General features: G+C 43.6%; 1 long non-coding RNA gene across 1 annotated transcript in view; it reads right to left on the minus strand.

Moving 5' to 3' along the window:
• Nucleotides 1–6,474: 6,474 nt before the first annotated feature.
• Nucleotides 6,475–27,765, minus strand: part of LOC131497009 (uncharacterized) — a 63,444-nt gene continuing 42,153 nt past the window's right edge. Inside the window, exon 3 of the long non-coding RNA XR_009254712.1 lies at nucleotides 6,475–11,210. This is a non-coding gene — a long non-coding RNA (uncharacterized LOC131497009). The remainder of the gene's footprint in view (nucleotides 11,211–27,765) is intronic.

Consider the following 27,765-nt stretch of genomic DNA (forward strand, 5'->3'; position numbering starts at 1 on the left):
TTCTTTCTTTCTTTTCTTTCCTTCTTTTTCTTTCTTTTCTTTTTTCTTTCTTTCCTTCCTCTTTCTTTCTTTCTTTCTTTCCTTCTTTCTGTCTAGTTGCAGGGACTTTTCTGTGTATGTTTGGTCTCTTATCACAGATTCTATGTTCTCAAATTCAATACAAAATATTTATAGTGAAAAGCAACAGTCCCGCCAAACTCCAACCTCAATATCTAAATATTCATCACCCATATCTTGAAAGTGGTTAAGCCTCTTTGGGTCTGTATGTCTCCTCTTCCTTTACTTCTTTAGTTTTTGCAATTTATTTGTTGATGAAAGCAGGTCGTCTCCCAGTATGGACGCTGGTTATCAGACTTCCTATCGATTAGCAGTTACATCTAAAGATTATATGAGAATTTCTAACAATTTTCGTTAATTTGAAAATGACATCAGAGGTGGTGCAAAATATTTCCATTGGGAAACATTCATGCGGATGGCATGTAACCTTCAGCAATCTCACTTCTTGTGAATTTAGCTTCATAGATAATCCTTACCCTAACCATAACCCTAGACCTCACCCTAACTCCAACCTCTAACCTTAGCTGAAGTCTTGGGTTTTATTCATCGGAGAGGTCTCTGAACTGCAATATACCAGACACATTCCCTCACCCTAACCACACTAATCCTAACCCTAACCACAAATCGCTGACCTCTAACCATAATCCTAACCCTAACCCTAACCCCAAGAGAAGTCAGGGGTTTTATTATCTGGAGAGGACTTTAAACTGCAAAATACTAGGTACATACCCTGACACTTATCCTGAACCTAACTCCAACACTAAGCCTGACCCTAAATCCTAACCCCTAATACCTAAGTTTAACCCTAAGCCTATCCCTAACACTAAAACCAACCCTGATCCTATGAGGAGGTCTCTACACTGCAAAACACCAGGCACATACACTAACCTTAACCGTAACCCTAACCATAGATCTGAAGAAGGTGACTTCCTGAACGCATGATAAGAGCAGATGAGAAGCAGCCTAATTATCCAGGAGAAGACCCCAAACGTTTAAGAATTGGTAGTGTTTCTGAAACTGGGTTTGAAGATAGACATAAAAAGATTGTTTCCTCTTATGGTTCCTTACCATGAGGAAACAATTTTTTTAAATAATAAAAAAAGGACAGAAGACATGAACAGACATTTCTCCAAAGACACACAGGTGGTCAACAGACACATGAAAAGACGCTCAACATCACTCATCATCAGGAAAATACAAATCAAAACCATAATGATATCTCACCCTTGTCAGAATGGCTAAAATCAAAAATACAAGGGTGCCTGGGTGGCTCAGTTGGTTAAGCATCTGACTTCAGCCCAGGTCACGATCTCACAGTTCGTGAGTTTGAGCCCCACATCGGGCTCTGTGCTGACAGCTCAGAGCCTGGAGCCCGTTTCGGCTTGTGTGTCTCCTCTCTCTGCCCCTCCCTCACTCATGCTCTGTCTCTCTTTCAAAAATACATAAACATTAAAAAGTTAAAAAAAAAAAACACAAGAAACAAGCATTGGCGAGGATGTGCTCAGTTGGTGGGAATGCAAACAAGTGCAGCAGCTGTGGAAAGCAGGTATGGAGGTTCCTCAAACAATTAAAAATAGAACTACCCTATGACCCAGCAATTCCACCTCCAGGTATTTACCCAAAAAATACAAAAACACTAATTCACAAAGACAGATACACTCCTATGTTTATTGCAGCATTGTTTGCAATAGCCAAATTAGGGAAGCAGCCCAAGCATCTGTCAATAAATGAATAAAGAAGACATGGTATGCACACACACACACACACACACACACACACACACGAATATTATTTAGCCATAAAAAGAATGAAATCTTGCCATTTGCAACAACATGGATGGATCTAGAGAGTATAATTCTAAGTGAAATAAGCCAGTCAGAGAAAGGCAAGCACCATAAGATTTCACTCATATGTGAAATCGAAGAAACAAAACAAAGGGAAAAAAAGACAAAACAAAACAAAACAAAAAACCCACTCTTTAAAAAAAAAAAACGTTATTTGTTTTTGAAAGCACAAGCAGGCAAGAGGCAAAGAGAAGGGGACAGAGAATCCGAAGCAGGCTCCGTGCTGACAGCAGAGAGCCCGATGTGGGGCTTCGAGTCACGAACCACGAGATCATGACCTGAGCTGAAGTCGGACGCTCAACCGACCGAGCCCCCAGGTGCCCCACCAGACTCTTAACTACAGAGAACAAACCTAAGGCTAACAGAGGGGAGGTGGGTGGGGGAGGCTGAAATAGGTGAAGGGGATTAAAAGTACTCATCTCGTGATGAGCACTGGGTGATGTATGCACCTGTTGGATCCCCGTATTGTACGCTTGAAGCTAATACAACACTGCATGCTAACTATACTGGCTTTAAAACTAAACGAACGAATGATTGAAAAAAGAAAGAGAGAAAAAGGATCTATTGGCATAGTCATGAAAGCCCCAAATCCCCTCCTTGACTCGGCTGGGTAGGTGGCTGCCGTGTCTATTCCCACACCGGCAGAAGTCTGGGGTTTGATTCCCTGGAGGGGTCTCTGAACTGCCAAATACCAGGCACATAACTTGACTCTAACTCTGACATTAATGATGACCCCTAATCCTTAGCCCTAATCTCAAACGAAACCCTATCAGTAACCCTAATCCTCTGGAGAGTTCTCTGAACTGCAAAACACCAGGAATGTTCCCGGAACCTAACCCAAACCCTAATCCTAGATCAGAGAATGGAGTTTCCTCAACACATGATAAGAAAAACTGAGAAGCAGCCTACTTATCCTGGATAAGAGCCCCAAACATTTACAAATTGGTAGTATTTCTGAATACTGGTAGTAATTGAATGTGAAGGTAGAGAGAAAACCAGAAGGACCGATTGAATATATATTTAAAGAGTATTTAGAGCCCTGAAAACACCCCAGAAATCATCCTGAAGACTGACAGAACAAACTCTACAACTAAAAGGAGAGAAGAGGCCACACTGAAGAAGTCAGAAGGTTGGAGATGTATTTGGGGGGAGAAAGGGATTGTGAGTGCTGTGTGGGGGTGGAAGCCGTGGTTGCAGAGAAGGGGGAGAGAGAGAGGAGCACACAGGGGAAGCCACAAGGAGAATGTTTTCCCAAAGCCATCAGCTTGGAAGGTGAGAGGGGTTGAATTTTGTGAGTTCTTATAACCAGCAGGGCTTGGAGCCTGGAGTTTTAAAGGTTGGAGGGTTTGGCTGGGATAGAGCTACCGAAAAAAAGAATTACAGGCCAATGTCCCAGATGAACATGGGTGCAAAAATTCTCAATAAAATAAATACTAACAGACTGAATCCAACAATGCATTAAAAAAAAATCATTCACCACGATCAAGTGGGATTTATCCCCGGGTTGCCAGGGTGATTCAAAATTCACAAATCAATTGATGTAATGTGATACACCACATTGATAAAATAAAGGATAAGAACCATAAGATGATCTCAACAGATGCAGAAAAAGCATTTGGCAAAGTACAGCATCCATTCATGATAAAAACCCTCAACAAAGTAGTTTTAGAGTGAACATACCTGAACATAATAAAGGCCATTTGTGGAAAACCCACAGCTAATATAAAAACTGAGAGCGTTCTCCCTAAGATCAGGAACAAGACAAGGATGTCCACTCTCACCACTGCTATTTAACACAGTACTAGAAGTCCTAGCCACAGCAATCAGACAAGAAAAAGAAATAAAAGACATCCAAATCAGCAAGGAAGAAAGACAAGTTTCACTATTTTCAGATGACATGATACTATATATAAGAAAGCTTAATATTTTTAAGAAGAAAAAACTGCCTAAACCAGTCTACAGGTTCAATGCAACCCCTATCAAAATCCCAATGACATTTTCTTCAAGAAATGGAAAAACCCATCCTAAAATTCATATGGGAATTTCAAGGGATCCAGAATAGGAAAAGAGTCTTGAAAAACAACAAATTCGAATACTTCCTTAAAAACTTACTATAAACCTACAGTAATCGAAGCACTGTGTTATTGGCATGAAGACAGACACATAGACAAATGTAATGCAATAGAGAGCCCCGAAAGAAATGTTCACATAGAGTCAACTGATTTTCAATAAGGGTGCCAAGGCCATTAAGTGGGGGGAGAGGAAAGTCTTTTCAACAAATGGTGCTGTCCAGGAAAACTGGATATCCACATGCAGAAGAATGAAGTTGGAACCTTACATTACACATATACAAAAATTAAGTGGCTCAGAGACTTAAATTTAATATCTAAAACTATAAAAATCCTTAGAATAAAACCTAAAGGAAAATCTTCATGACCTTAGATTCGGCTTCTTTTTTTAAATATGACATTAGGGGCGCCTGGGTGGCTCAATCTTGATTTTGGCTTACAACCGTGAGATCAGGCCCCATGTTGGGATCTGTGCTGAGTGTGTAGCCTGCTTGGGATTCTCTCTCTGTCTCTCTCTCTCTCTTTCTCTCCCCCCCTCTCTGCCCCTCCCCTGTTCTCTCACTCTCTTTCTCAAAATAAATAAGTAAACATTAAAAATATGATATTAAATGTGTAGGGAACAAAAGAAAAATTAGGTAAAATAAATTACATCAAAATAAAAAACTCTGGGGCATCAAAGGCCACTATCAAGAGTGAAAAGACACCCCGTGTAATCGGAGTAAATATTTGAAAATCATACATATGGTAAGAAATTAATATTCAGAATATACAAAGAATTCATACAACCCCCAAACAGCAATACAACTCAACTAAAAAACTGGCAAAGGACCGGAACAGATATTTCCCCAAAGAAGATCCCCAAAAAAGATTCCACTGCCTGCATGTAAACTGCTTTTTATTTATCCATTCATCCACTAAAGGACATTTGGTTGTTTCCAAGTTTCAGCAAATATGAATAAAGCTGCTGTAAACATCCACGTGCAGGTTTTCGTGCTGACATAAATTTATAATTCATTTGAGTTAAACACACACACACACACACACACACACACACACACACACACACGAATTGTAATTGCTACATCATATGGTAAGGATATGTTTAATTTTGTAACAATCTGCCAAACTACATTCCAAAGTGGCCACACCGTTTTGCATTCCTACCAGCAATAAATGGGAGTTACTGTTGCTTCGCAGCCCTGCCAGCATTTGGTGGTGTCGGTATTTTGGATTTTGGCCATTCTAACAGGTTTGCGGTGGTATATTGTTTTAGTTTGCAATTTCCTAATGACATGATATTTTGAACACCTTTTCATATACTATCTGCCACCCGCATATCTTCTTTGGTGAGGTACGTGTTCAAATCTTTTGCCAGGTTTTTAATTAGGCTGTTGGTCTTATTGTTGAGTTTTAAGGGTTTTTGTATATTTTGGATAACAGTCGTTTATTAGATATGGCTTTGCAAATATTTTCTCTGAGTCTGTGGCTTGTCTTCTAATTCTGTTGACAGTGTCTTTTGCATAACAGAAGGTTTTTATTGTAATGAAGTCTGAACTATCGATTATTTCTTTCATGGATCGTGCCTTTGGTGCTGCATCTAAAAAGTCACCGCCAGGGGCGCCTGGGTGGCTCAGTCGGTTAAGCGGCCGACTTCGGCTCAGGTGATGATCTCGCGGTCTGTGAGTTCGAGCCCCGTGTCGGGCTCTGTGCTGACAGCTCGGAGCCTGGAGCCTGTTTCAGATTCTGTGTCTCCCTCTCTCTCTGACCCTCCCCCGTTCATGCTCTGTCTCTCCCTGTCTCAAAAATAAATAAACGTTAAAAAAAAAACTTTAAAAAAAATAAATAAAAATAAAAAGTCACCGCCAAACCCAAGTCATCTAGATTTTCTTATGTTATCTTCTAGGAGTTTTATGTATAATTTACCATAATTAAAAAATATATATATATAGGGGCGCCTAGGTGGCGCAGTCGGTTAAGCGTCCGACTTCAGCCAGGTCACGATCTCGCGGTCCGTGAGTTCGAGCCCCGCGTCAGGCTCTGGGCTGATGGCTCGGAGCCTGGAGCCTGTTTCCGATTCTGTGTCTCCCTCTCTCTCTGCCCCTCCCCCGTTCATGCTCTGTCTCTCTCTGTCCCAAAAATAAATTAAAAACGTTGAAAAAAAAATTAAAAAAAAAATATATATATAGGGCTTTTCAATTCTCTATTTCTTCTTGTGTCAATTTTGGGAAGTTCTGTCTTTCAAAGAAGTTGTATATTTCATATAATTTATTAAATTTACTGCCATGAAGATGGTGATGACATCTCACTATTTTTAATGGTAGTATTATCTATCCCTCCACCAATACCACACTGTTTTGATTACTGTAGCTATAGAGTAAGGCTTGATATGGAATGATTCCTCCTAGTGTATTCTTCCATGTCAAGATTAGTTTGGATATACTTGGGCCTGTGCTTTTCCCTATAAATTTTACAATAAGCTGGTCTACATTTACAAAATGCCTTACTAGGATTTTGATAAAAATTTTATTAAGCCTACTGGGGGAAACTGAAACGTTTTTACGATATTGAGTCTTCCAATCCATGAACATCATCCATATATGTCTCTATAATTTGCATCTTCTTTGACTTCTTTGATTGGAATTTTGTAATTTTGAGCATCCATAATCTGTACATATTTTGCTGATTGTATCCTTAAACATTTTATTTTGAGTGATTATAAATGGTATTGTTTTTAATTTTGGTTTCCACATATTTATTGTTATATCAATATTGGTTAATTTTTGTGTGTTGATATTGTGTCATGGCTATGGTGAACACACTTATTAATTTCAGGAGTTTTTCTTTTTTTTTTTTTTGTAGATCACTTAGGATTTTCTACAGAAATAATCATGTCATCTGTGAGATAGTTTATTTCTTCATTTCCATTATGTACGTCTTTTATTTATTTTTCTTGCCTTACTGCAATGGTTAGAACTTTCAGTTCTATGTTGGACAAGAGCTAGTATAGTCGATACATTGGACCTAATCTAAAGGGAAGAGCATTCAGTCTTTATCCACTAACTATGATGTCAACTGGGCTTTTTTGTAGATGCTCTTTATCAAGATGTGGTAATTCTCTTCTGCCTTCATTTTGAATCAAGTTTTTTTTTAAACATGTATTTATTTTTGAGAGACAGAGCACGAATGGGGTAGGGGCAGAGAGAGGCGGGTACACAGAATCCAAAGCAGGCTCTAGGCTCCAAGCTGTCAGCACAGAGCCCGATGCAGGGCTTGAACCCACGGACTGTGAGATCATGACCTGAGCTGAAGTCGGCCACCCAACTGACTGAGCCACCCAGGTGCCCCTTGAATCAAGTATTTTTATTTCATTTTCCTTTTAGCCTCTCTCTCTCTTTCTCTTCCTCTCTCTCACTGTCCTTCTCTCTCTGTGTTGCAATTTTTGATAGTTACATTATGGATTACAACATTCATCTCTGATTTACTGTAGTCTAAGACAAATTAGTACTTAGACCCTTCACTTAATAATACTAATATCTTAGAACACTTTAATTGCTCCCTCCTCTTGCATTATTTTCAAGCATTGTAATTCTAAATATATTTTAAATCCTATAATTATCAATATCATTTCTTGATATTGTCTGTATCCATTTATATTTGCCCACATAGCTAGTGTTTACATTTTCCTTCCTGTATTTCTGTGTTTTCTTCTAAGATCATTTTCCTTTTATAATTTTGTTTCTTTCATGAGACATTTGGTTCCTGCTAAGGACTTCCCTTTATAAATTCTCTTACTTTTGCCTTTATTCTTCCTTCATTTTGTGGAGTATTCTCACCGAGTACAGAATTCTAGGTAAGAAATTATTCTGTTGTAGACCTTGTCTTTTGCTTTCCATCGTTTCTAGCGAGAAGTTTGCTCTCAGTCTCGTGCCTCTGAAATCGATGTGTCTTTCTCTGGCATTTTTTAACATTTCCTCTTTTCTTTGGTTCTGAGTGGTTTATTATGTATGCAGACAGATATGATTTTCTTTTCATTTTACCTGTACTACATGTCTCTTGAACCCTTTATTTTATTAAAAAAATTTTTTTTACATTTATTTATTTTTGAGAGACAGACAGAGCACACAAGTTGGGGGAGGGGCAGAGAGAGAAGGAGACACAGAATCCAAAGCAGGCTCCAGGCTCTGAGCCATCAGCACAGAGCCCGATGCAGGGCTCGAACTCACAAACCGTGAGATCAGGACCTGAGCCGAAGTCGGATGCTTAACCAACTGAGCCATCCAGGCGCCCCTCTCTTGAACCCTTTATAGTGCTTTTACATATGGTGGATTATCTCCCTCACCCTTTCCTACATAGTTCTAATATGTTCCCTAGCTCCCTAGTTCTTCATAGTTCCAAGTTCTATTCCATGTCAACAAACTTTCAAATTAGCCACTATTGGGTCCAGGACCCCCTGGACACTATTCCTCCTCTGTACACCCACAGTTCTGGCCTTTGCACCCCTTTTGCTGTCTGAGCTCTGGTCTCTCAGCCTCCGAGTTTTCTGATATTACCCAGTGTCCCCGTCTCCTTAGAGTATCTCAGCTCAGCCATTTTTCCTCCACGTGGATCTTCATATGTGTTGGTTCAGTGTGCTTCTGCCCACCTGGGCCAGAAGATGTGTGTGTGTGCGGGGGGAAGGGGAGTTTCTCAGAACACAGAATAGGAGGATAGAATGCATGGGTCAGCAGGCTGGATCCCTGAGTGGTTCTCTGATTGCAGCTAGGCTTCTGGAAACTGCACCGTGCGAAAGCCCCTACCCACCTCCAATCATATGACCAAAACAGGATATTGTAGACTCTGCTCTGTCTCCACCAGGCCTGTATGGTTTAAAAGTTTAAGAAAAGCATAACAGGGGCGCCTGGGTGGCTCAGTCGGTTGAGCGTCCGACTTCAGCCCAGGTCACGATCTTGCAGTCCGCGAGTTCGAGCCCCGCGTCGGGCTCTGGGCTGATGGCTCAGAGCCTGGAGCTTGCTTCCGATTCTGTGTCTCCCTCTCTCTCTGCCCCTCCCCTGTTCATGCTGTGTCTCTCTCTGTCTCAAAAATAAATAAACGTTAAAAAAAAAATTTAAGAAAAGCATAACATATAACCAAATATAATAAGATCAAGGGGCAATTGAAAAGAAAAATGAAAGCTTTAATAAGGACATGAGCAAAACAGTGTATAAAAAAGATAAATCTTAAAGTGTAGAGATCAAAGGACCTATCTGGAAATTACTGCTGTCATCTCAATGTGAGGAAATGAAAGCCTGGCCTGGGGAAAGGGCTGTGGGATGGCAAAGAACAGGAAAGATAAAGTCTGAATCCCTAAAATATCTTAAACATTTCATTTATCAATGCCCCACAGCTCTCCACAAATGTCTGCAGCTTTTAAATAAGGTTGACATAGTACAGTTAATAAGGCAGAAACAGGCACGTATGACCGATTGAAACCAACATGTTCCGCCAACCTTTTAGCTCCCAGTCACTGTCTCACCAAGCAGGAGGTGGAGTTTGAGCTCAGAACTCGCCCTCTTGGATGGGTAATAAGAGACAGGCCCTGAGAATGTGTGCACTGGTCACTGAGAAGTTCTTCTGGAGAGGCTTTGTGAGGCAAAGACTGGAGAACTTGAAGGCTGGTGACGTTTCAGGAGAGGAGGAGGGAATGTGGGAGATTGAAAGGTGAGTCTGTGGTTGTGAGTGTGGGCATGCTGAAGGTGGGGTAACAGTGGGACGCGGACAGGAAGAAATTAAGCAGACGTTTGGAAAAGGGGTCACTGAGGTCCAAAAAGGGCTCTGGAGGCTGAGAGTGGGTGGGCCCGGCACTCCTAGGGCACACCTGCAGTGAGAGACTCCAGACAGAGGAGAGGGGCTTGGGAAGGAGAGGATAAGCTTACGGGACAAGGGACACAGGGGGGTTTCCCTGTGCCTCCCCTTTCCTTCAACACTCTCTCTCTACTCTCCCCTTCCCCGCAAGCACCCTAACCTCCCTGACAGCACACTTTGAGGTTACTCGATCTGCCCAGGGGAACTGGCCGTTGCCTTGCATACCTGTTAAAGGTGACCCCACGTGGACCACACCCCCCCTAACTTCCCATCAACAATCTCTCTCCCCCTTGACACCAGGCTCAAAACACCTGCAGGAATCCTGGGCGGATTTCTTTGCGCTGACTCTTAGTTCTTCCCTCTTACTCCATGGGTGCCCTTCACCACTCCAGGGTGGGCGTTCCCCGGGTACCCCTTCCACTGTAGCTGGGAGACACAGTGGCCACGGAACAGGAGGAGGGAGGACCGAGGGTTCTCTTTTGGCTAAAGCTCTAGGCTGGAGGCCACACCACTGGGTCTCCCCAGATCCCCCGACGACGGCCGGCAGCAGCCCCTGTTGTTCCGTCGCTGGCCCCCAGGTGGCTCTCCGTTTAAACCATGGGCAACAAACCCACAATTGAAATGTGTGGTCCCCCTGCCTCACCTGCAGATCAGGTGGGCCTCCTTTTCCACTCTTTGGGTTTGCTGGCATAAAAGCAATAATCCCAATTCCTTAAGTCAAGTACTGTCAGGTACGGATGAGGTTCAAACAGTGGGTGCTGTAAATTAGGGACTCTGAGGACGCTCCCTCTTTTCTGTCCTTGCCGCACAATTCTTACAATTTATTTTTTTAAACCTATGCTGTATGAGTAGTGCTTCTTTTGTTCCTCAATACGGTTTAGTTTTGCTCTCTCGTTTTCGTCTAAAATAAATAAGCAAAGCTTTGAGATTTGCTGGTCTCACTGGTTTTATTTTAAAATGTTTTCTATGTATTCTTGTTTCTGTGTTTCCGACGGGATTAATTTTTGGTATTTGCTCCCTCCTGCTCTCTCTATGTTGAAATTGTGTACTTCTTTTTCGACTCTAAAAAAAAAAATTTTGAAGGGTGCCTGGGTGGCTCAGTGGGTTGAGCATTGGACTCTTGATCTCAGCTCAGATCTTGATCTCAGGGTCGTGAGTTCAAAGCCCGCAGCCAGGCTCTATGCGTGGAGCCTACTTAAAAAAGTGTTTTGAATCCTTAAACCATAGCTGAAGTGGCAGTCAGCTTCAAGTAAGAATGGCTCCAGTAGACAAGTGGCTTATTTTTCTCATAGAAGGTGTAGGTGTTCGGCTGTCCAAGGCTGATGTCCTTTGTGGCTTTTGTCTTCATGATCACAAATGGTTTCTGAATCTCCAGGCATCTTGTCCACATCCCAGGCAGCTAGAAAGAGTATGGGAGAAAGAGGTTTGTTCTCATTTCCTTTGGGGGGCATTGATTTTGTCAAGCAACTCTCTTCTGATAACTCGTGTCTCTTATCGGCAAAATCTTACTGCTGTGTAACGTGCAGAAAAGCACACAGATCATAAGTGCGCAGGTCAGTGACTTATCACAGGGTGAACACACCCACGGGACTAGTCTTTTTTCAAGAAATAGAAACTTCCAGCATCCCAAAAGTCCCCTCTTGGCATCTTCTCCAATCGCGTCTCCAAAGGTAACTGTTAGTTTTGCTTTTAATACTATATATAGTCTTGTATTATTAGAAGCACACAGTATGTGTTCTTTTGGTCTGGCTGTTTTTTTGTTTTGTTTTGGTTTTTTTGCTTTTGTTTTGGCTCAACATTGGTGAGATTCACCTATGTTGCATTTAGCAATAATATATTTATTTTCATTACTGCGTAAGTTTTGCCTGGGTGTTATACATTTTACCAGTATTTTAAAATAACAAACTCTTGCTTTTTAAATATTCCCTGTTTTGAGTTTGTTTCTATTTTATTAATTTCTTCTCATTACTATTTGCTCATTTCTACTTTCATTGAGTTTACTTGCTATTATTTTTCTAACTTCACGAGGTGATGCTCAAAAGACTGCTATGAGCCTGGGCTTTTTTTTTCTATTTTCATTTAATGTTCTAAGTCTTCCTTTAAACGTGGTTCTAATTGCAGGTTTTGATACATATTTTCATTTACATTTAGTTAAAATGCTTTTCTAATTTTCACTTCATTTCTTTATAGACCCATGGTTTTTTGATGATTTTTTTTTTTTTTTTTTGGTATAATGCTTCATTTCCATGTATTGGGGATTTTCTAACTATATTATTTGATTTCAAACAAGACAATTGTGGTCAGAAAAGTTACTCAGCGTCGTTTAAAATCCTTGAAGTTTACTGCGGTTTACTTTATGCCCTTATTTGATCAATTATGGGAAATGTTCTATGTGCACTTGGACATAATGTGTTTTAGGTCAAATTGGTTAATTACATCATTCAGATTTTCTATAACCTCATGGATTTTCTGTCATGCAAATCAGTTACTGAGATCGGTGTGATGTAATTTCTTTGTAAAACAGAGGACGTGTCTCTTTTTCATTATACTTATGCCAATTTTTGCATTACCTATTCTCAGACTATGTTGTTAGTTTGTACAAAGCAAATTGAGAATGACTATATCTTCTTTTTAAAACACTTTTAAGTATTTATTTACTTTGGAGAGAGAGCGAGAGACAGAGTGGGAACGGGGGGAGGGACAGAGAGAGAGAGAGGGAGACACAGAATACAAGGCAGACTCCAGGCTCTGAGCCATCAGCACAGAGCCTGATGCGGGGCTCAAACCCACAAACTGAGATTGTGACCTGAGCCCAAGTTGTATTAAAGCTAATAGCTTAACCGACTGAGCCACCCAGGTGCCCCTAGAATTACTACATCTTCCTGGTGGATCTTCAGATTAGGTCAGCCTTTTTACTGCTATTAATATTGTATTTTTCTGTATTTTTACTTTTGACATTTCCGTATCTATAACCAGTCCCCTGCTGAAGATATCTGGGTTTCCTCTGAGTCCTCTGTGATTACACGGAGTGCTACAATTGACAGTTTTATGCTTACGTCATTCCTCATTTTTGTCCAGTACTTTGGGGATACCTACAAGTGGGATTTGGTTTCAAAAGACAAATTCAAGGATGATTTTGCTACATATTGCCACATTCCCATTTTGCCTACACACCAACATGCATGAGGGCCAACAGAGTGTTGCCAAGCTTTTGGATCTTTGCAAATCTGAGAGGAGAGAAATGATACCTTGGTGTAATTCTGATTCGCATTTCCCTTATTATGAGCAAGACTGAAAACCTTTTCCTATATCTAAAGGCCATTTAAATTTCTTTTTCTATAAACTCTCTGTGTATATCTTTCACTCATTTTTTTTTTCCTACGGGGTTACTGGTATTTTTCTTCTCAAATCTAAAAGCTCCGTATATATTAAAGATAATAGCCTGTTGTGGCAAAAGTTGTTAATTATTTCCCAGTTTACCACTTGTCTTTTTACTTCATTTGTGGGGTTTTGCTGTGTAACAGCTTCGTTTGCTTATTTTGTTTTGTATTTACAAAGTCAAGTTCATCTTCTTTTTTTTACAGCTGCTGAGTTTTATTCGTGGTTACAAAAGTGTTCCCACTGCCAGGTTGTGAAAGAATTCACCCACACTTTCTATTACCACTTATGGGGGCGGGGGGTGTTGGTTACTGGGTTGTTCTTTTTTTTTTCACATGTAGTTACTTGACTCATTTCGAAATTTCCCTACTTTATGGTTTGAAGAATGGTTCCAATTTTGCCTTTTTTCCATATGGTTATCCAAATGTCTCAAACATCACTTATTTAAAAGTCCTTTTCCACAACAAGGGTAGATGAGATATAGATATAGGTATATATATATATATATATATATATATATATATATATATATATATATATAAAATCTGTAGATATATATAAAATCTGTAGATATATATATAATCTGTATATATACATAATCTGTCTTATGCTTTTATATCTATCTCTATATTTGTACAATGTCTCATTGATTTATTTACTCGTGCGCCAACACAATCTTGACGATGGAGACTTTACAACGTATTTAGTATTTGGGCTATGACTATGGTCCACTGCACTCCTTTCTCAGAGATTTTCTGGGTATTTTTGCTACTTAGTTCTTCCAAAAACAAGGTTATGACCAGTCTTTTAGGTGTAGAACAAAATTAGCTGTACATATATTACGACTGCATTACCTTTTAAAATTAACTTAAGGAGAATTAACATGGCGTGGAATCTTTGTGTTCATAAGCGTGACCTGTCTTTCCACTTGGTCAAGCCTGACTTTTGTCTTTGGAAAGTCTTTTGTAATTTTCTCACGTTGGTTTTGTAAATTTCTCGTTCAGTTTATCCCTAGTAATTTTTCTTTCTTTATTGGTATTGTAAGTGTGGTCTCTCATTGTTTTGTTTTGTTTTTTCCTACTAGGTGTTGTTTTCTATATGAAGGCTTCTGATTTCTGTGTTTAATATCATATTTGGCTACTTTGCTAAATTTCCGTTTCATATTTTGTTTTCCGTTTAGTTTTTTCCCCCAGATACGTATGATATAATCTGCAAATAAAGATAAATTTACTTCTTCCTATCTTTAAATTTCTGTCACCCCTCTCCACCTGCCATGCTGGCTAATATCTCCAACACACTGTTAAATTATAATGACGATAATGAACCACTTTGCCTTCTCCATAACTAGTGGGAATGCCTCTATTTTTCCCCCGGTAAGAAAGATGTTGGCTTTGTATATATATTTTTTCCATGTTAAAGAAGTATCAACTCCTATGTGACTGATTTTTATTTTTATTTTTTATTTTATGTATGTATTTATGCATTATGTATGCATGTATGTGTGTGTGTGTGTGCGTGCGTGCGTGTGTGTGCGTGTGAGCAAAAAGGTGTTTTTATTAAAGCTCAGGGACAGGACCTGTAAGCAGAAAGAGCTGCCCCAGGACTGTGAGGAGTAGCCGATTATATAGTTGTTAGTTAGTCCAGGTCAGGGATAGCGTAAGTCTGAAGAATTGTGCATATTTAAAAAGCAAGGTCGGGGCGCCTGGGTGGCGCAGTCGGTTAAGCGTCCGACTTCAGCCAGGTCACGATCTCGCGGTCCGTGAGTTCGAGCCCCGCGTCAGGCTCTGGGCTGATGGCTCGGAGCCTGGAGCCTGTTTCCGATTCTGTGTCTCCCTCTCTCTCTGCCCCTCCCCCGTTCATGCTCTGTCTCTCTCTGTCCCCAAAATAAATAAAAAAAAAATGTTAAATAAAAAAATAAAAAAATAAAAAAATAAAAAAAAAAATTTAAAAAAAAAAAAAAGCAAGGTCTCCAGGACCTTGGGAGGCTAGCTATGGTTAAGATAAGGTTGCTTTTTTGATTTTTAAGTCTGCTTTAACCTACCGGATTCTCAAAGAGGCATGCCTAAATTCTCCCACAGACATTAAGGATTTACCCATTGATCCTTCCAGTTTTGTTAGTTTTTGCCTTGTATATTTTGACTGTTGAGCCTATACAAGTTTATAATTGTTATATTATTTTGGTGATGGTTCTTCCGGGCATTACACGGTGTCTTTTTTTTTAATCCTTATTAGTGCTATCTTGCCTTCTACTTTGCATGATATTAAAATTGTTATAACAGGGGCACCTGGATGGCTCAGTCGGTTGAGCATCCGGCTTCGGCTCAGGTCGTGATTTTGTGGTTCACGAGTTGGAGCTCCGTATCGGGCTCTGTGCTGACAGCTCAGAGCCTGGAGCCTGCTTCCGATTCTGTGTCTCCCTCTCTCTCTCTGCCCCTCCCCTGCTCGCGCTGTCTCTCAAAAAATAAAAAAATAAAAATAAAATGTTAAAATCGTTACACCACACGCTTTTTGGTTAGTTTTTACAGGACATACCTTTCGCCATCCTTTTTTTTTTTTTTTCCAGCACTGTAGTGTAGTGTCGTTCCAGAAGTCTCTTCTAAATAGCATATACATAGATTTTATTTTTATAATCCAATAGGACATCTCTAACTTTTTGCAGGTAATTTTGTATGTATTGGAAAAATTGATACATTTAGACTCATTTCTCCATCTTCTAGTGAGTAACGCTTTGGCACCTTTTATTTGCTTCTTATTGTTTTCTGCTTAATTTGCCATGTTTTTAGAGTACCCTCCCTGCCCTTTTTTCCTGAATTAGAAACCATCAGTTGCATTTCTCTTTGTTCGTGTATTTACATTGACTTTTTAAAAAGTTTTATTTATTTATTTTGAGAGAGATCATGTGCGTGCATGCGGAAACATGTGTGCCAGCAGGGGAAGAGCAGAGAGAGAGAGAGAGAGAGAGAGAGAGAGAGAGACAGAGAGAGAATCCCAAGCAGGCTCCGTGCTATGACAGCAGAGCCCTACACAGGGCTCTATCTCATGGCCCTGAGATCACGACCTGAGCTGAAAGCAAGAGTTGGACACTTAACCACCTGAGCCACCCGGGCGCCCCTACACTGACATTTTTCATCAAAAATCGAACTGTAAATTTTCCTATAAAACTAAAAGCATTCAAAATAGATATAAATTCTCTCAGCAAATCAGAAAACAACTTTTTACTAAGTCGGAAGTTTTAAGTCCCAAGTCTGTTAAAATATGGAAAAAATGGTTATTATGATTGTTTCCTTCCAATCAACAGTTAATCAAATCCTTTAAGTGAATAAATTAATTACACTGGACAACATATGTATATCTTTTGGTGCTCCTGGCATTTCATGCACTCTCTCTCTCAAAAAAGCCTCCTTTCTTACTGAAATGTCTTTCCCTTTCTCCATCTTATATATGTCCCTTAAAACTCACCAGAGGACTGTCTCCTTCCCCCGGGTCCTAACTGCCCTCGCTTCCAACCTCGTGTAATATGCTGTTTCACTGGCTGTCTCTGCATGGTTCGCCCCCTCGGACAACAAGCTCCCAGGGGAGGGGTTCGGGAGATGCTCACCGCTGTGTTCCCGTTACCAAACATCCATTCGTGCATTCAGAAAGTCATTCAACGGACAGTAATTAACTGTGCACCGGGGACAGTGCAAAGCAGGGGGCCGCGGGGGGCCCTTCTCCAGTTCCCGGAGGCGCTTCACGAAGCGGGGATGGTCGAGGACCAAGCGTATCACGTTTCCCGACCTTTCCTCTCTCCTAAGCGTCCCGCATTCAGGAGCTGATGCCGTCATATACCCAGGTGTCCCAGCTGAGAACCGGGGGGTCGTACTGGAGCAGTCCGCCCCCCTCTCTCTCCTTCTCCTCTGCCTCCCCCTCGTCGTGCTCTCCTCTCTCCCCCCAGGACCACCAGCTGAGTCAGAAAGTCGTGCTGGTTCCACTTCCTTAGCATCTGTCACACTCCCCCGCCCGTATCTCTGCTGCCCTTCTTTCTCGAGCTCGCCAGCACTCCGGGGTCTCCTCGGGGGCCTCCCGTTTTCTTTGCAACCACACCCCTCGTCCCCTCCCGGCCCAGGCTCACGAATTCCCGTGAAGTTTCACCAGCTCACGGCAACCCTTGCTGCCTCTTTGCCCGCGACGGCCGCCCTCTCCCTGGCTCTCCTCCGTCCCCGCCAACCTACCAGGAGCCTGCTCCGATATCCGGACTCAGGAGCCTTTCTGTTCCCCCTGCTCTATGCCCCTCGGTGCCGTAAGCAGAGCTGTTTCTTCATACACACACCGCCGCGTGTACTTTTTGGTTTTTGTGTCCCCCACTAGACTAGTCCCCTCTACGGGGCAACACGTCTGTATCCTCAGAGCCTGGAGGCTGCTTCAGAGTCTGCGTCTCCCTCTCTATCTGCCCCTGCCCTGCCCATACTCTGCCTCTCTCAAAAATACACATTAAAGAAAATTTCTTTTAAGAACAGTATGCTTAGTTTGGTCTCTCTCACATGCATGCATTTCGCTTGTTTGTGCATAAAGAAATTCTAAAAGAATATACAAGAAACGAATATCATGGTCTCCAGGAAGGGGTGTGGGGGGCGGGGGGGGATTAAAACAACAGTGACGGGAAGAAGAGTTTTCATTCCACACCCTGCTACTCATTCTAAACATTGAAGGGGAACTAGTACCTTTCTAAATCCTTGGAGATGGCATGCATCGGTACCATAATATGGGAGCAGTGTGTCTGTCAGTACCTAGAAACATAACAAATATACACGACCTTCCCCCCCACTAATTCTTCTCCTGGAAAGTTACTTCCCAGAAAAAATTTACTTTATTTGCAAAATGATTTTTTTTTTTTTTAACCACGAAAAAGAATTCCTCCTAAATGTAAAATTCGTAATGGTTGGACCAATCGTTATCCTCTACTGAATGGAACAGACAAATGAGAACAACAGGTATGGAAACGCGCTTCCCGATAACATCCCCCCATCCAAGACTCTGGGGCTGGGGCACAGGAAATGCAAGATGGGCCCGGAGCATCTCACAGTGGGAGAAGAAAAGAAGTGCTTAAAAACTAAAAGTAAGTACAAGGCTGGGGTGTGTCCCGGGGAACACGGGAGCCAACCTTGAAGAGGCCACCAATGGCCAGAGCCACGACAATTTCGGCAACAAAGTAAACGATGAAGGGTTAGATTGTAACCCGAAGTGTAAGATAAGAATACTTCCGGATATAAATAAGTGATTCCGTAAAGACATAGCTGGGGAGAAGAAACAAACGTTGCTTACAGGACGCCAAATAATTTATGAAGAGACGACCCTCTCCACGAAAAGGAGCATATTTCCTTCACCTCTTTTTGAGTATGGGCTGCACCTAGTGACTGATGTCCGCGGAACAGAGTCAGGAAAGGGGAAACAGTAACCTTCCAGTGGAGAAACCTGGCTAGGGCTGCCTTACCCGAGTGACCAAGGGCACATCACCAGTAATATCACACGGACATCACGTATCCTCTGATATGATGGGATGAGAAGGGTATGTCACCTCTGTGGTGGTCTTTCCAAAAACATACAACCCCATTCTAATCACGAGGACATATCAGACAAACCCACTTTAAGAGACATCCTACAAATACTTCAAACCAGGGCTCCCTCAAACCCTCAAGGTCACGACAAATAAGGAACCGCTAAGAAGCTGTCACAGGGACTAAGGAGTCATAACAAGAACATTCTATGTGGTTGTCCCGGGCTGGATCGTGAATTTACAAAGGATATATAAATGGGAAAAACTGGTAAGAATCCGCACAAATTCTGGAGCTTGGCTAATCGTAAGGTACCAATGGCCATTTCTCAGTTCTGACACGCGGACACAGCGATGTAAGAAGATACAATGTTGGGAACACATCGGGTGGGGGACGTGCGCAAACTCTCTCGACTGCCTCTGCAAATTCTCTGCAATTAAAATAGATTCCGCACTGCAAAGTTTATCAAGAAAACTCTTGGCGACGCGGAAAAAGCTTACGATGCAATATTAAACGGAAAGGGATGATGGAGACGTATCTGCCCCGGGGGAAAACGGAAGAGAAATGGAAAGACAAGAGAAACTGCAAGTTGGCTCCCTCCTGCCCGTCCCACCTGCTCTCGGCCCCACACTTCCAACTTTGCTGACACAGCCACCCAAACACTCCTAGGAGTGTCTGCCCTTTCCCGTCCTGCCGGCCACCCCCCCCACGCACACCCCCCTCCGCCATGATTGAAGCTTTGTCACCACCCCTGTTGGTATGGCTCCTTCCCTTTGTGCTGAATTCTCTCTGCCTCTGGGTATTCTTCACCCAAGCCACGTTGACTTTGCTCTAGGACAGGTCACGCCCTCCTTCCTAAGCGCTGGACAACACGGCTTGGCCCCTGCCTGCTTGCCAGCAGAAACGAAGGCTTTAACTTGATTTGGTTTTCCTTGCAAACTTCTATGGCTGCTGTGTTCAAAGGCTTGCAGGCTTGCGAAGCAGCACAGCAGGTGCGAATACAATGGCCCAGAGCCGCGTAGGTCCGCTTAGCTCCGGGTGGATCCCTTTCCCACCCTCCCACTTCCCAAGGCCTGTGCACCCGCATAAGTGAGTCCCAGGCTGGTCGCCTTGAGCCCCGGGAATCCCAAAATGAGACCATGAGGAGGCAGCAGTGAGACCAAGGCCCATCAGATCATCAGCTCATTGGGGGGGGGGGGGGGGGGGGCGGGGGGTAGATTCCTGGATCTCCGTGCACCTGCGTGTGGAGAGGAACACCGTGCCTTAGGCCAGGATCCCTCTTTACCCTTCTTTCAAAGTCCCTGACGGCAGATCAGGTCTCCCCGAACGTGCCAGCTCACTGGTTCCCTCCCCAGCAAGCGCTGTCCTGAAAAGTCTCTGTCTCACTTCTCCTCGTGAAACTTTCTCCAGCTCTAGAGACGCAGGATGTAGGAGAGACAGGATAGAAGGTGGAGGGGACATTCCTGAGCCCGGACATCAAGGCCATACCGGCAGTGTGGATAAACAAAGTGGCACAACCAGACAAGGGGATGTTGTTCGGTGCTAAACCTGCATGAGCTGTGAAGGCACGAAAAGACATGAAGAACCTCACCCGCGTGTCACTAAGAGAAAGAAGCCAGTCTGCAGGCTACACACCGAAGGACGCCACCCATACGACATTCTGGGGAAGGCGACGCTCTGGAGAAATGAAAACATCAGTGGGTGGCCGGGGCTGGGGGGCGCAGGGATGAACAAGTAGCACACAGACGACTCCCGGGGCAGTGAAAATACTCTGTATGCTACCATGATGGTGGACACAGGTCATTTGCTCACACCCATAGAACGTGCTATACCAAGAGTGAGCCGGAATGTAATTCTCGGGCTTTGGCACTAGCTGGGGACGCTCGTAGGACGGGCCCAGCACTCAGGTCCTGGACTCTGCCTCTCCTTCTGGACCAGTTTGCTCAAATTTTCCTGATGCGTCAGGAGGATGTCATGAGAGCGGGGCAACTTCCATGAAACCTCTTTCAAAAAGTAGATGTGGCCCTAGTGAGACATTCACTCGGGATCAAAGTTGGGAGACGGTAAAGGCAATAGAACAATGAATGAACCAAGAGATCTCGGCCAGGAACCACACCAGCACCTTCCGAACCTTCCAGCCTACGGACTGCGCAGCCCGGATCACGTTGTCCCCGTCTGTCCGCGGAGAAGGAAACCCCCAGGGGCCAGAATCTTCTTCGACACACATTCTTTGCTCGGTGTGGGTGGGAAAGACAATCAGGTGTAACTCTGCCGGGATACTTTCCTCTACATTCATAAACGTGTAACAACGTTAGATGCGCGCTACCGACAGGTCATCATAAGTGATTCGTGGTGAAATGTCAACTTGTTTCACTTGCTGACCCGTATGCTTCCCTTCAGGCAACATTATTACCGATCTTATCCTTCCTACACACAGCACCTTGGGCGTCCAGTGAATACACTCTGGAGAGAGCAGTGATTAGACCACGGCTAAACACAGGCCTCGGCGGGTAGCAGCAGGTTGAAGTCAAAAGCCTGTTGCAATGACCCGTGGACGGTCATTGCAACAGTCAAGCATCTAGGAAAGTGTCTTTTGATTCTTCCAGACTCTTTGCACCAGACTGCACTGGATTAGATGAAAGGCAGAAGCAGGCTTGTCTTGGCTTCTTACTTGCCAAGCGAATTTTCTCTGCCAGGCTCTCCTGTGAGAACTGCTTGTTGACTGGTCCAGCCCGGCCCTACCTGACGAACCCTGTAATTTTATTTACTTATTTTTTGCTCTTCTCATTTCCAATAGTTCATTTTATTTCCAATGGCTCCTGTCTTCGTTCATGCAGTTTTATTTTTTTATTAAAAAAATTTTTTTAATGTTTATTTTTGAGAGAGAGAGAATGTGAGCGGGGGAGGAGCAGAGAGAGAGAGGGAGACACAGAATCGGAAGCAGGCTCCAGGCTCCGAGCTGTCAGCACAGAGCCCGACGCGGGGCTCGAACCCACGGACCGCGAGATCGTGACCTGAGCCGAAGTCGGCCGCTCAGCCGACTGAGCCACCCAGGCACCCCTATCATTTTTTATTTAAAAGACTTGGGGAGTCAGGCAGAGAAAGACAAATACTGCTTGCTATCACTTACATGTGAAATTAAAAAAAATATTTTTTTTTAAAGTCAAATTCACAGAAACAGAGAAGAATGGTGGATGCCAGCGGCTGGGGGTTGGGACAAGAGGGGACAGGTCGGCAAAGGGTACATGCTTCTGGTTATAACACGAGTAAGGGCTGAAGACCTGACAGAGAACGTGGTGACTAGAGCTGACGATATTGAATTGTGTCACGGAAATCTGCTAAGAGAGTAGAACTTAAGTGTTTGTACTAAGAGCGAATAAATAAATAAAGGTAAGTATGTGAGGTGATGGATGTGTTCATCAACCCAATTGCAGAAAATCTTTCACAGTGTGTGTATATAAAATCATCACGGGTGCTTTAAATATATCACAATTATGCGGCTCCGGGGGGCTCGCCTAGTTAAGGGTCCGACTCTGGGTTTTGCCTCAGGTCACGATCTCATGGTTTCATGAGCTCAAGCCCCACATCAGGCTCTGTGCTGGCGGCATGGAGCCTGCTTGGGATCCTCTCTCCCTCTCTCTCTCTGCCCCTCCCCCACTCGCACTGTCTCTCTCTCCCTCTCTCTCTCAAATAAAATTTTAAGAAATTTAAATATATCATAATTTTATTTGTTAATTATACCTCGGTAAAACTGGAGAAAAAGATTCAGGGACCAAGTGATTTCTTGGGGGTTAGCGGCTTCCGTATTTTCTGACGGATCTTGTTACGCACAACGTGTTGACCGTTCTCGTTCACTTGTTTCCCAAATGTGGCATGCTGGCAATTGTTTTCTCCATGCCCAAACAATCCATTTCCATCGTAGAAAATGTAGGTTATTTGGGGTAAACACAAAAAGAAGAAGAAATACTATAAAATTCATCCAAAATTCTACCACCCAGAGATGTTACCTTTGCCTACACAGGAAGGGGGCTACTGTGCTCACTCCTCCTTCTAAAGGAATCTCCCCTCTTGGGGCCCCTACTGCTAATGCTGCCGTAGCTGATTCCATGCAACCCCATTCCACACGTCACTCAGATCAGACCAAGGATGAGCACCCTATCGGCATTAGTCAGGGTTTAGTCAGGAAAACAGACACCACCCTGGGCCCTTCGCTCCAAATAAAGAAAATTGGTTATGCAGGAAGTGGAAAAGCTGAGCGGCCAACCACAGGATGGTGAGGTTAGAAGCAGCCGGAAGACACTGCCTCCCCAGGGCTGAAGGGGCAGCATGAGAGGGGGGGTTTTATCGGAGCACAGAAGTTGGGGCCAGCCAGGAGACAGAACCAAGGAGGAGGATGTCCGGGGAGCCTGAAACGCGCGGGAGGGTCTGTTTGGAGGGAGCAGGAGACTCACAGGAGTAGACACAAAGACCTCACAGGAACACAGAAATAGGAGAAAGATTCCAGTCTTTCCCTTTCTCCTACTCTCCAGTCATCCGCCATTGCCTCCTCTTGGCCAAACTCACCCACAGGTCTCAGGACTAAGGAACCTGGGATAGGACGGGGGAGGGGAGTGGGGAAAGGGACAGTGGGAGTGAGCACAGATAGACGATGATCCAGCAACTGTCAAAAGTAGCCAGTCAACTGGCTGGCCACACATCACCTGTTCCTACCACAGAGAGTTAAGCTGGATCCAGCCATGAGGAAATAATTATGCAAATCCAGAGTCGAAAGACGCTGTGCAAACAACTGGCCTAGGCTTTCCAAAAAAGTCAACGTCATAAAAGATGAAAGACAGCCAGGAAACTTGTCTAAATAAAAGTACATCGAGGAGACACGTGTGGAGACATAATTTCTATGTGTCATCATAGTTTCAATAAGGGATTAAAAAATCATACATAAAAGACATTACTGGGGCAACCACGGAAATATGAATGTGGGTAGCACGTTAGGTTACAATTGTATGTAACTGTTAAATCTCATGAGTGTGATCATTTGACTGTGGTTATGTAAGAGAATGCCTTGTTCTTAGGAGATATATGCTAAAATATTCCAGGGTAAAATGTCATGATGTCTCCAACCAACTCCATACACATACTCATAGAAAGAGAAAGTATGACCAAGCAAATGTGGCAAATGTTAAGACTGGTGAATCCAGGTGCAGGGCGTATAGCCATTCAGTGTATTATTCTTGCCACTATTCTGAAGACTTAATGTTTTTCAAACTAAAACTTGAGGACAAAAATAGGTTGGCCTCTGACGTTTGACCACTCACATGGAACAAAAAGATGAACCGAGCCAAGCAGTTCTTAGGCATTTGAGCCCCAAAACACAAAAAGTATTTGCTAGTTAGCAGGAAAGTTGGAGGTGACAGGAAATCATGAGTGAAGTTAAGGCAACAGCAAATGAAAATTATACGCGATCCAAAATTCTGGGGTAGGGGAAAAGATACGGCAAATTGTTTGCAAAAACAGCTGCCAAGTACTCTTCCCATCTATGGGAGAACATGCCGCTTCTCCCATCAAGAGGTGAAATCTGTTTCTCCTCCTCACCAAATGGACTTGCTTAGAACAAAATGCAGTGGCGGTGACATGGTGCCAGTTCTAGACCTAGTGCTTAAGGGGCCTGACAGCTCCTGATCTGCCTCTCTTGGAGCCCCGAGCCACCACGTAAAGGAGCCTGGCTGCAAAGATTGACCTGGCCAACCCCTAGCTCTTCTGGGCACCTTAGCTGGGGAACCAGACACGTGAGTGAAGCTATCCACCTCCTCCAGCCCCAGTCACGCTGGCCCATCAACACTTCGTGGGGCAGAGATGAGCCATTCCTGCCAATCCCTTCCCCAATGACAGCATCATGAGCCAATAAATAAATGGTGATTGTCGTTTTAAACCAATGAATTTTGGGGAGGTTTACTATATGGCCAATAGGAAACGCAGCAGATAGAGACCCAGGGATGCCTCTAGGGAGAGTCAAAACCTGCCCGAGTTTTATCGTTCCAGTCCATTCCACATGTTGGCTCAAAACAACCCCTTTCCTTCCTTGAGTTGAATTGAACAAGTCTGTTCCTTGCAACAAAGAGGCCAGATGCAAATGTTTTTCCCCGTCCTTTCATTTTCCAACGATTCTGGATAAACATCTCTTATTTCTGCTTTCCACGTTCCTCTCCCCTTTTATTGAGTAACCGCACCTGATTTTTAAATGGTTTGTTGTGACATGCACCATGCAAATAGGAGAGGAAGTAAAATCACTTGTGCCATTTAAATATAATAATAGGGTAGACAGTCCTCGGGCCAGTTGGAGATACAAAGAATGGCCAGTCCTTCCAGAGCTCTGTTTACTCCTCCTCAAATAGTAGTCTCTTCTCTACCCCCAGCAGTAACCACTGTGATGGCTTTCGTGTTGACCATTCCCATTTGCCCTCTTTCGCTTTCCACCTACACACGCATCCCTAAATATTGCTAAGTTTTGAAAATCGGAGCAGCGAGCTGCAATGTGGGACTATAAGGAGAGGCTAAGACCACCATTGCTGGAGGAAGGCTGGGGGGAGAAGCTAAACTGAACAGTCTCCAGGCCGTTGCCTGACCTCAGCTTCCCTGAGCATTTACAAAAGCCTTTGATGGGAAAATCACCGAGTAAGGGATGAGTAACCTTGGGCATCAGGCTCAGCACAGCTGAGACGTGTGGCAGCACCATGGCATGGACCAGGTTTTAGGTATTTGGCCAGAGGGAGAGGCCGTTCTGTCTTTTCTGGTCGCCACGACTTCCCCTCCAGCATTTCTAGATGACATATGCAGCGTGTCAGGCAGCGGGGCATGCGGGAATGAGTAGGAATGTCACCAACATGTGGTCAAAATAAGGTGAGCACGGAGACGACCTCGGGCTGGACTCTCTGGGCATTTCACCCTTGGTTTAAGGTTAGCGTGAAGGTAACAGGGTAATAATGGCGGCAGCCCCGGCTAGGTCTTTGCAGTCACGGTGCTTCAATCGGAACCGTTTCCTTCTGCATCTAGTGCATGGCTGTCCCCTGGACTCTCCCATCACCCTCACCCTGAGGATCCCCTCTACCTCTCCCCTGGGTCAGATTCCTATGTGAGCAGTCCCATGCCTTCCTCTTTCTTGGCTTCTCTTAAAGCCAAATCTGATTGCTCATCCTTTATATGTGATTTTTATGTTTCTCTCCCTTCTCTCTCTCCCTCTCTCTCTCTCTGATTTTAAGATCTCTTTGTCCAGTGTCTCAAAATTTCATGATGATGTGTCTTGGTGGGTCTCTTTTCGTCCTTTTTTATGGGCATTTGAAAGACCCTTTCAATCTGGAACCTCAAGTCCTTCAGTTCCGGTAAATGCTTCTTCATTGTTTTACTGATGGCTGCCTCCCCTAAATGTTCTCTGTTCTCTCTTTCTAGAACTCGATTATTCAGATATTGAACCTCCCAGGCTTATCTTTTCTCTCCTATTTTCCATCCCTTTGTCTTCTTCAGGAGTTTCCTCAAACTGATCTTCCAACCCTTACAGTACCTTTTTCGGTCTGTGCTCCTGCTTTAACCTTTAAGGGCTCTTTTTTAATTCTCTTGAAGGTATGATTACATCATCCCTCTTCTTATAACAAGAGTGCAACATATTCTTTTGCCTTTATGAGTGTATTAGTGATGGTTTTATAGAGTTTTCATAGGCCTGTATTCTGTGGGGTTCTTTTGTTTTGTTTTCGTTTGTTTTTGTTTGGGGCTCTGTCTCCAATGTCAGAAGGAGCATCTGATGCTTCTTGGGGGGAACCGCCTAATCCCACAGTCTCAATCCACATGAGTGGGTTCACCACTTGCGAATTCTTTCGTTTTGTATAATACAGTTACCCTGCCTGAACCTTAGTTTCTTCATCTGTAAAATGAGAATAGAATCCATTTCAGTAGGGTTGTCAAGAGGAGTGACTGAAATCAAATCAAGGACACGGGCTGTGAGTCTTTTTCAGATGTGGGGGGACAAAACTGCCCAGGGTGACACATCTACCATAGAACTCGAACTCCGACTCCTCAGGCGACATGTAATTAGTACTCGATAAATTTTAGCTGCTATCATTATTACGTAGTTCAGGTGCGCCCCACACCATCTCTCAGCTGAAGAGAAGGCTACGTGGCCCAGGCCTGGCCAAAGAGACCCAGCACTGGGATTTGGGCTGGAATGATTTGGAAGGAAAGACTCTCCTTTCTCTCCCCCCTAGGTTGTTCGGTTAGTCAAACATGATCCCAGAGCTGCTGGCAGGCCCTCTGTGACGGTTAATTTTACATGTCAACTTGACTGGGCCACAAGATGTGTTGGTTAAACATAATTTCTGGGTGTGTCTGCGAGGGTGTTTCCAGAAGAGATCAGCATTTGAATGGGCGGATTGAGCAAAGCAGCCGCTCCTCCCCAGTGCGGATGGACCCCGCCCAATCTGCCCAGGGCCTGAGTAGAACAAAACAAGTGGAGAAAGGGTGAATTCACTCTGCCCGACTACTTAGGCTGGCACGTTCACCTCCTGACCTCAGCACTCCTGGGTCTCAGCCCTTCAGACCCAGCCCGGAACCTACACCCTCGGCTCTCTGGCTCTGAGGCCTTTCAACTACGCCCCTGGGCTCGCTCTCCCGAGTCTCCCTGCCTCTATTTCCCTGGAGGACTCTAACACACCTTGTTTGACCACACTTGTGGAAAGCGGATCTGAAAGTAAAACCAACAGAAAATAAAGCTGAACTAGGAGACGGACGCACATGCCTGGCGATGCCCCATGAGCACATGGGTCCGGCTTGCCTGAAGGTATTGTCATGCTCCCTGACTTTCTAGGATTATGAATCAATACATTCCCCTTCTTTCTCTTAAGCCACTTTGAGTTGAGATTTTGCAACAGAAAGAATCCCTTGTAATACAAAAAAAAAAAAAAAAAAAAAAAAAAAATGGGAACATACTGTTTTAAACCTATGATTTCATTTAACATATCATTATCATATTTTCCTATTATTCTTCAGCATAATTATATGTCT

Source organism: Neofelis nebulosa, chromosome 16, assembly GCF_028018385.1.
Source record: "Neofelis nebulosa isolate mNeoNeb1 chromosome 16, mNeoNeb1.pri, whole genome shotgun sequence".
NCBI classification, from domain to species: Eukaryota; Metazoa; Chordata; class Mammalia; order Carnivora; family Felidae; genus Neofelis; species Neofelis nebulosa.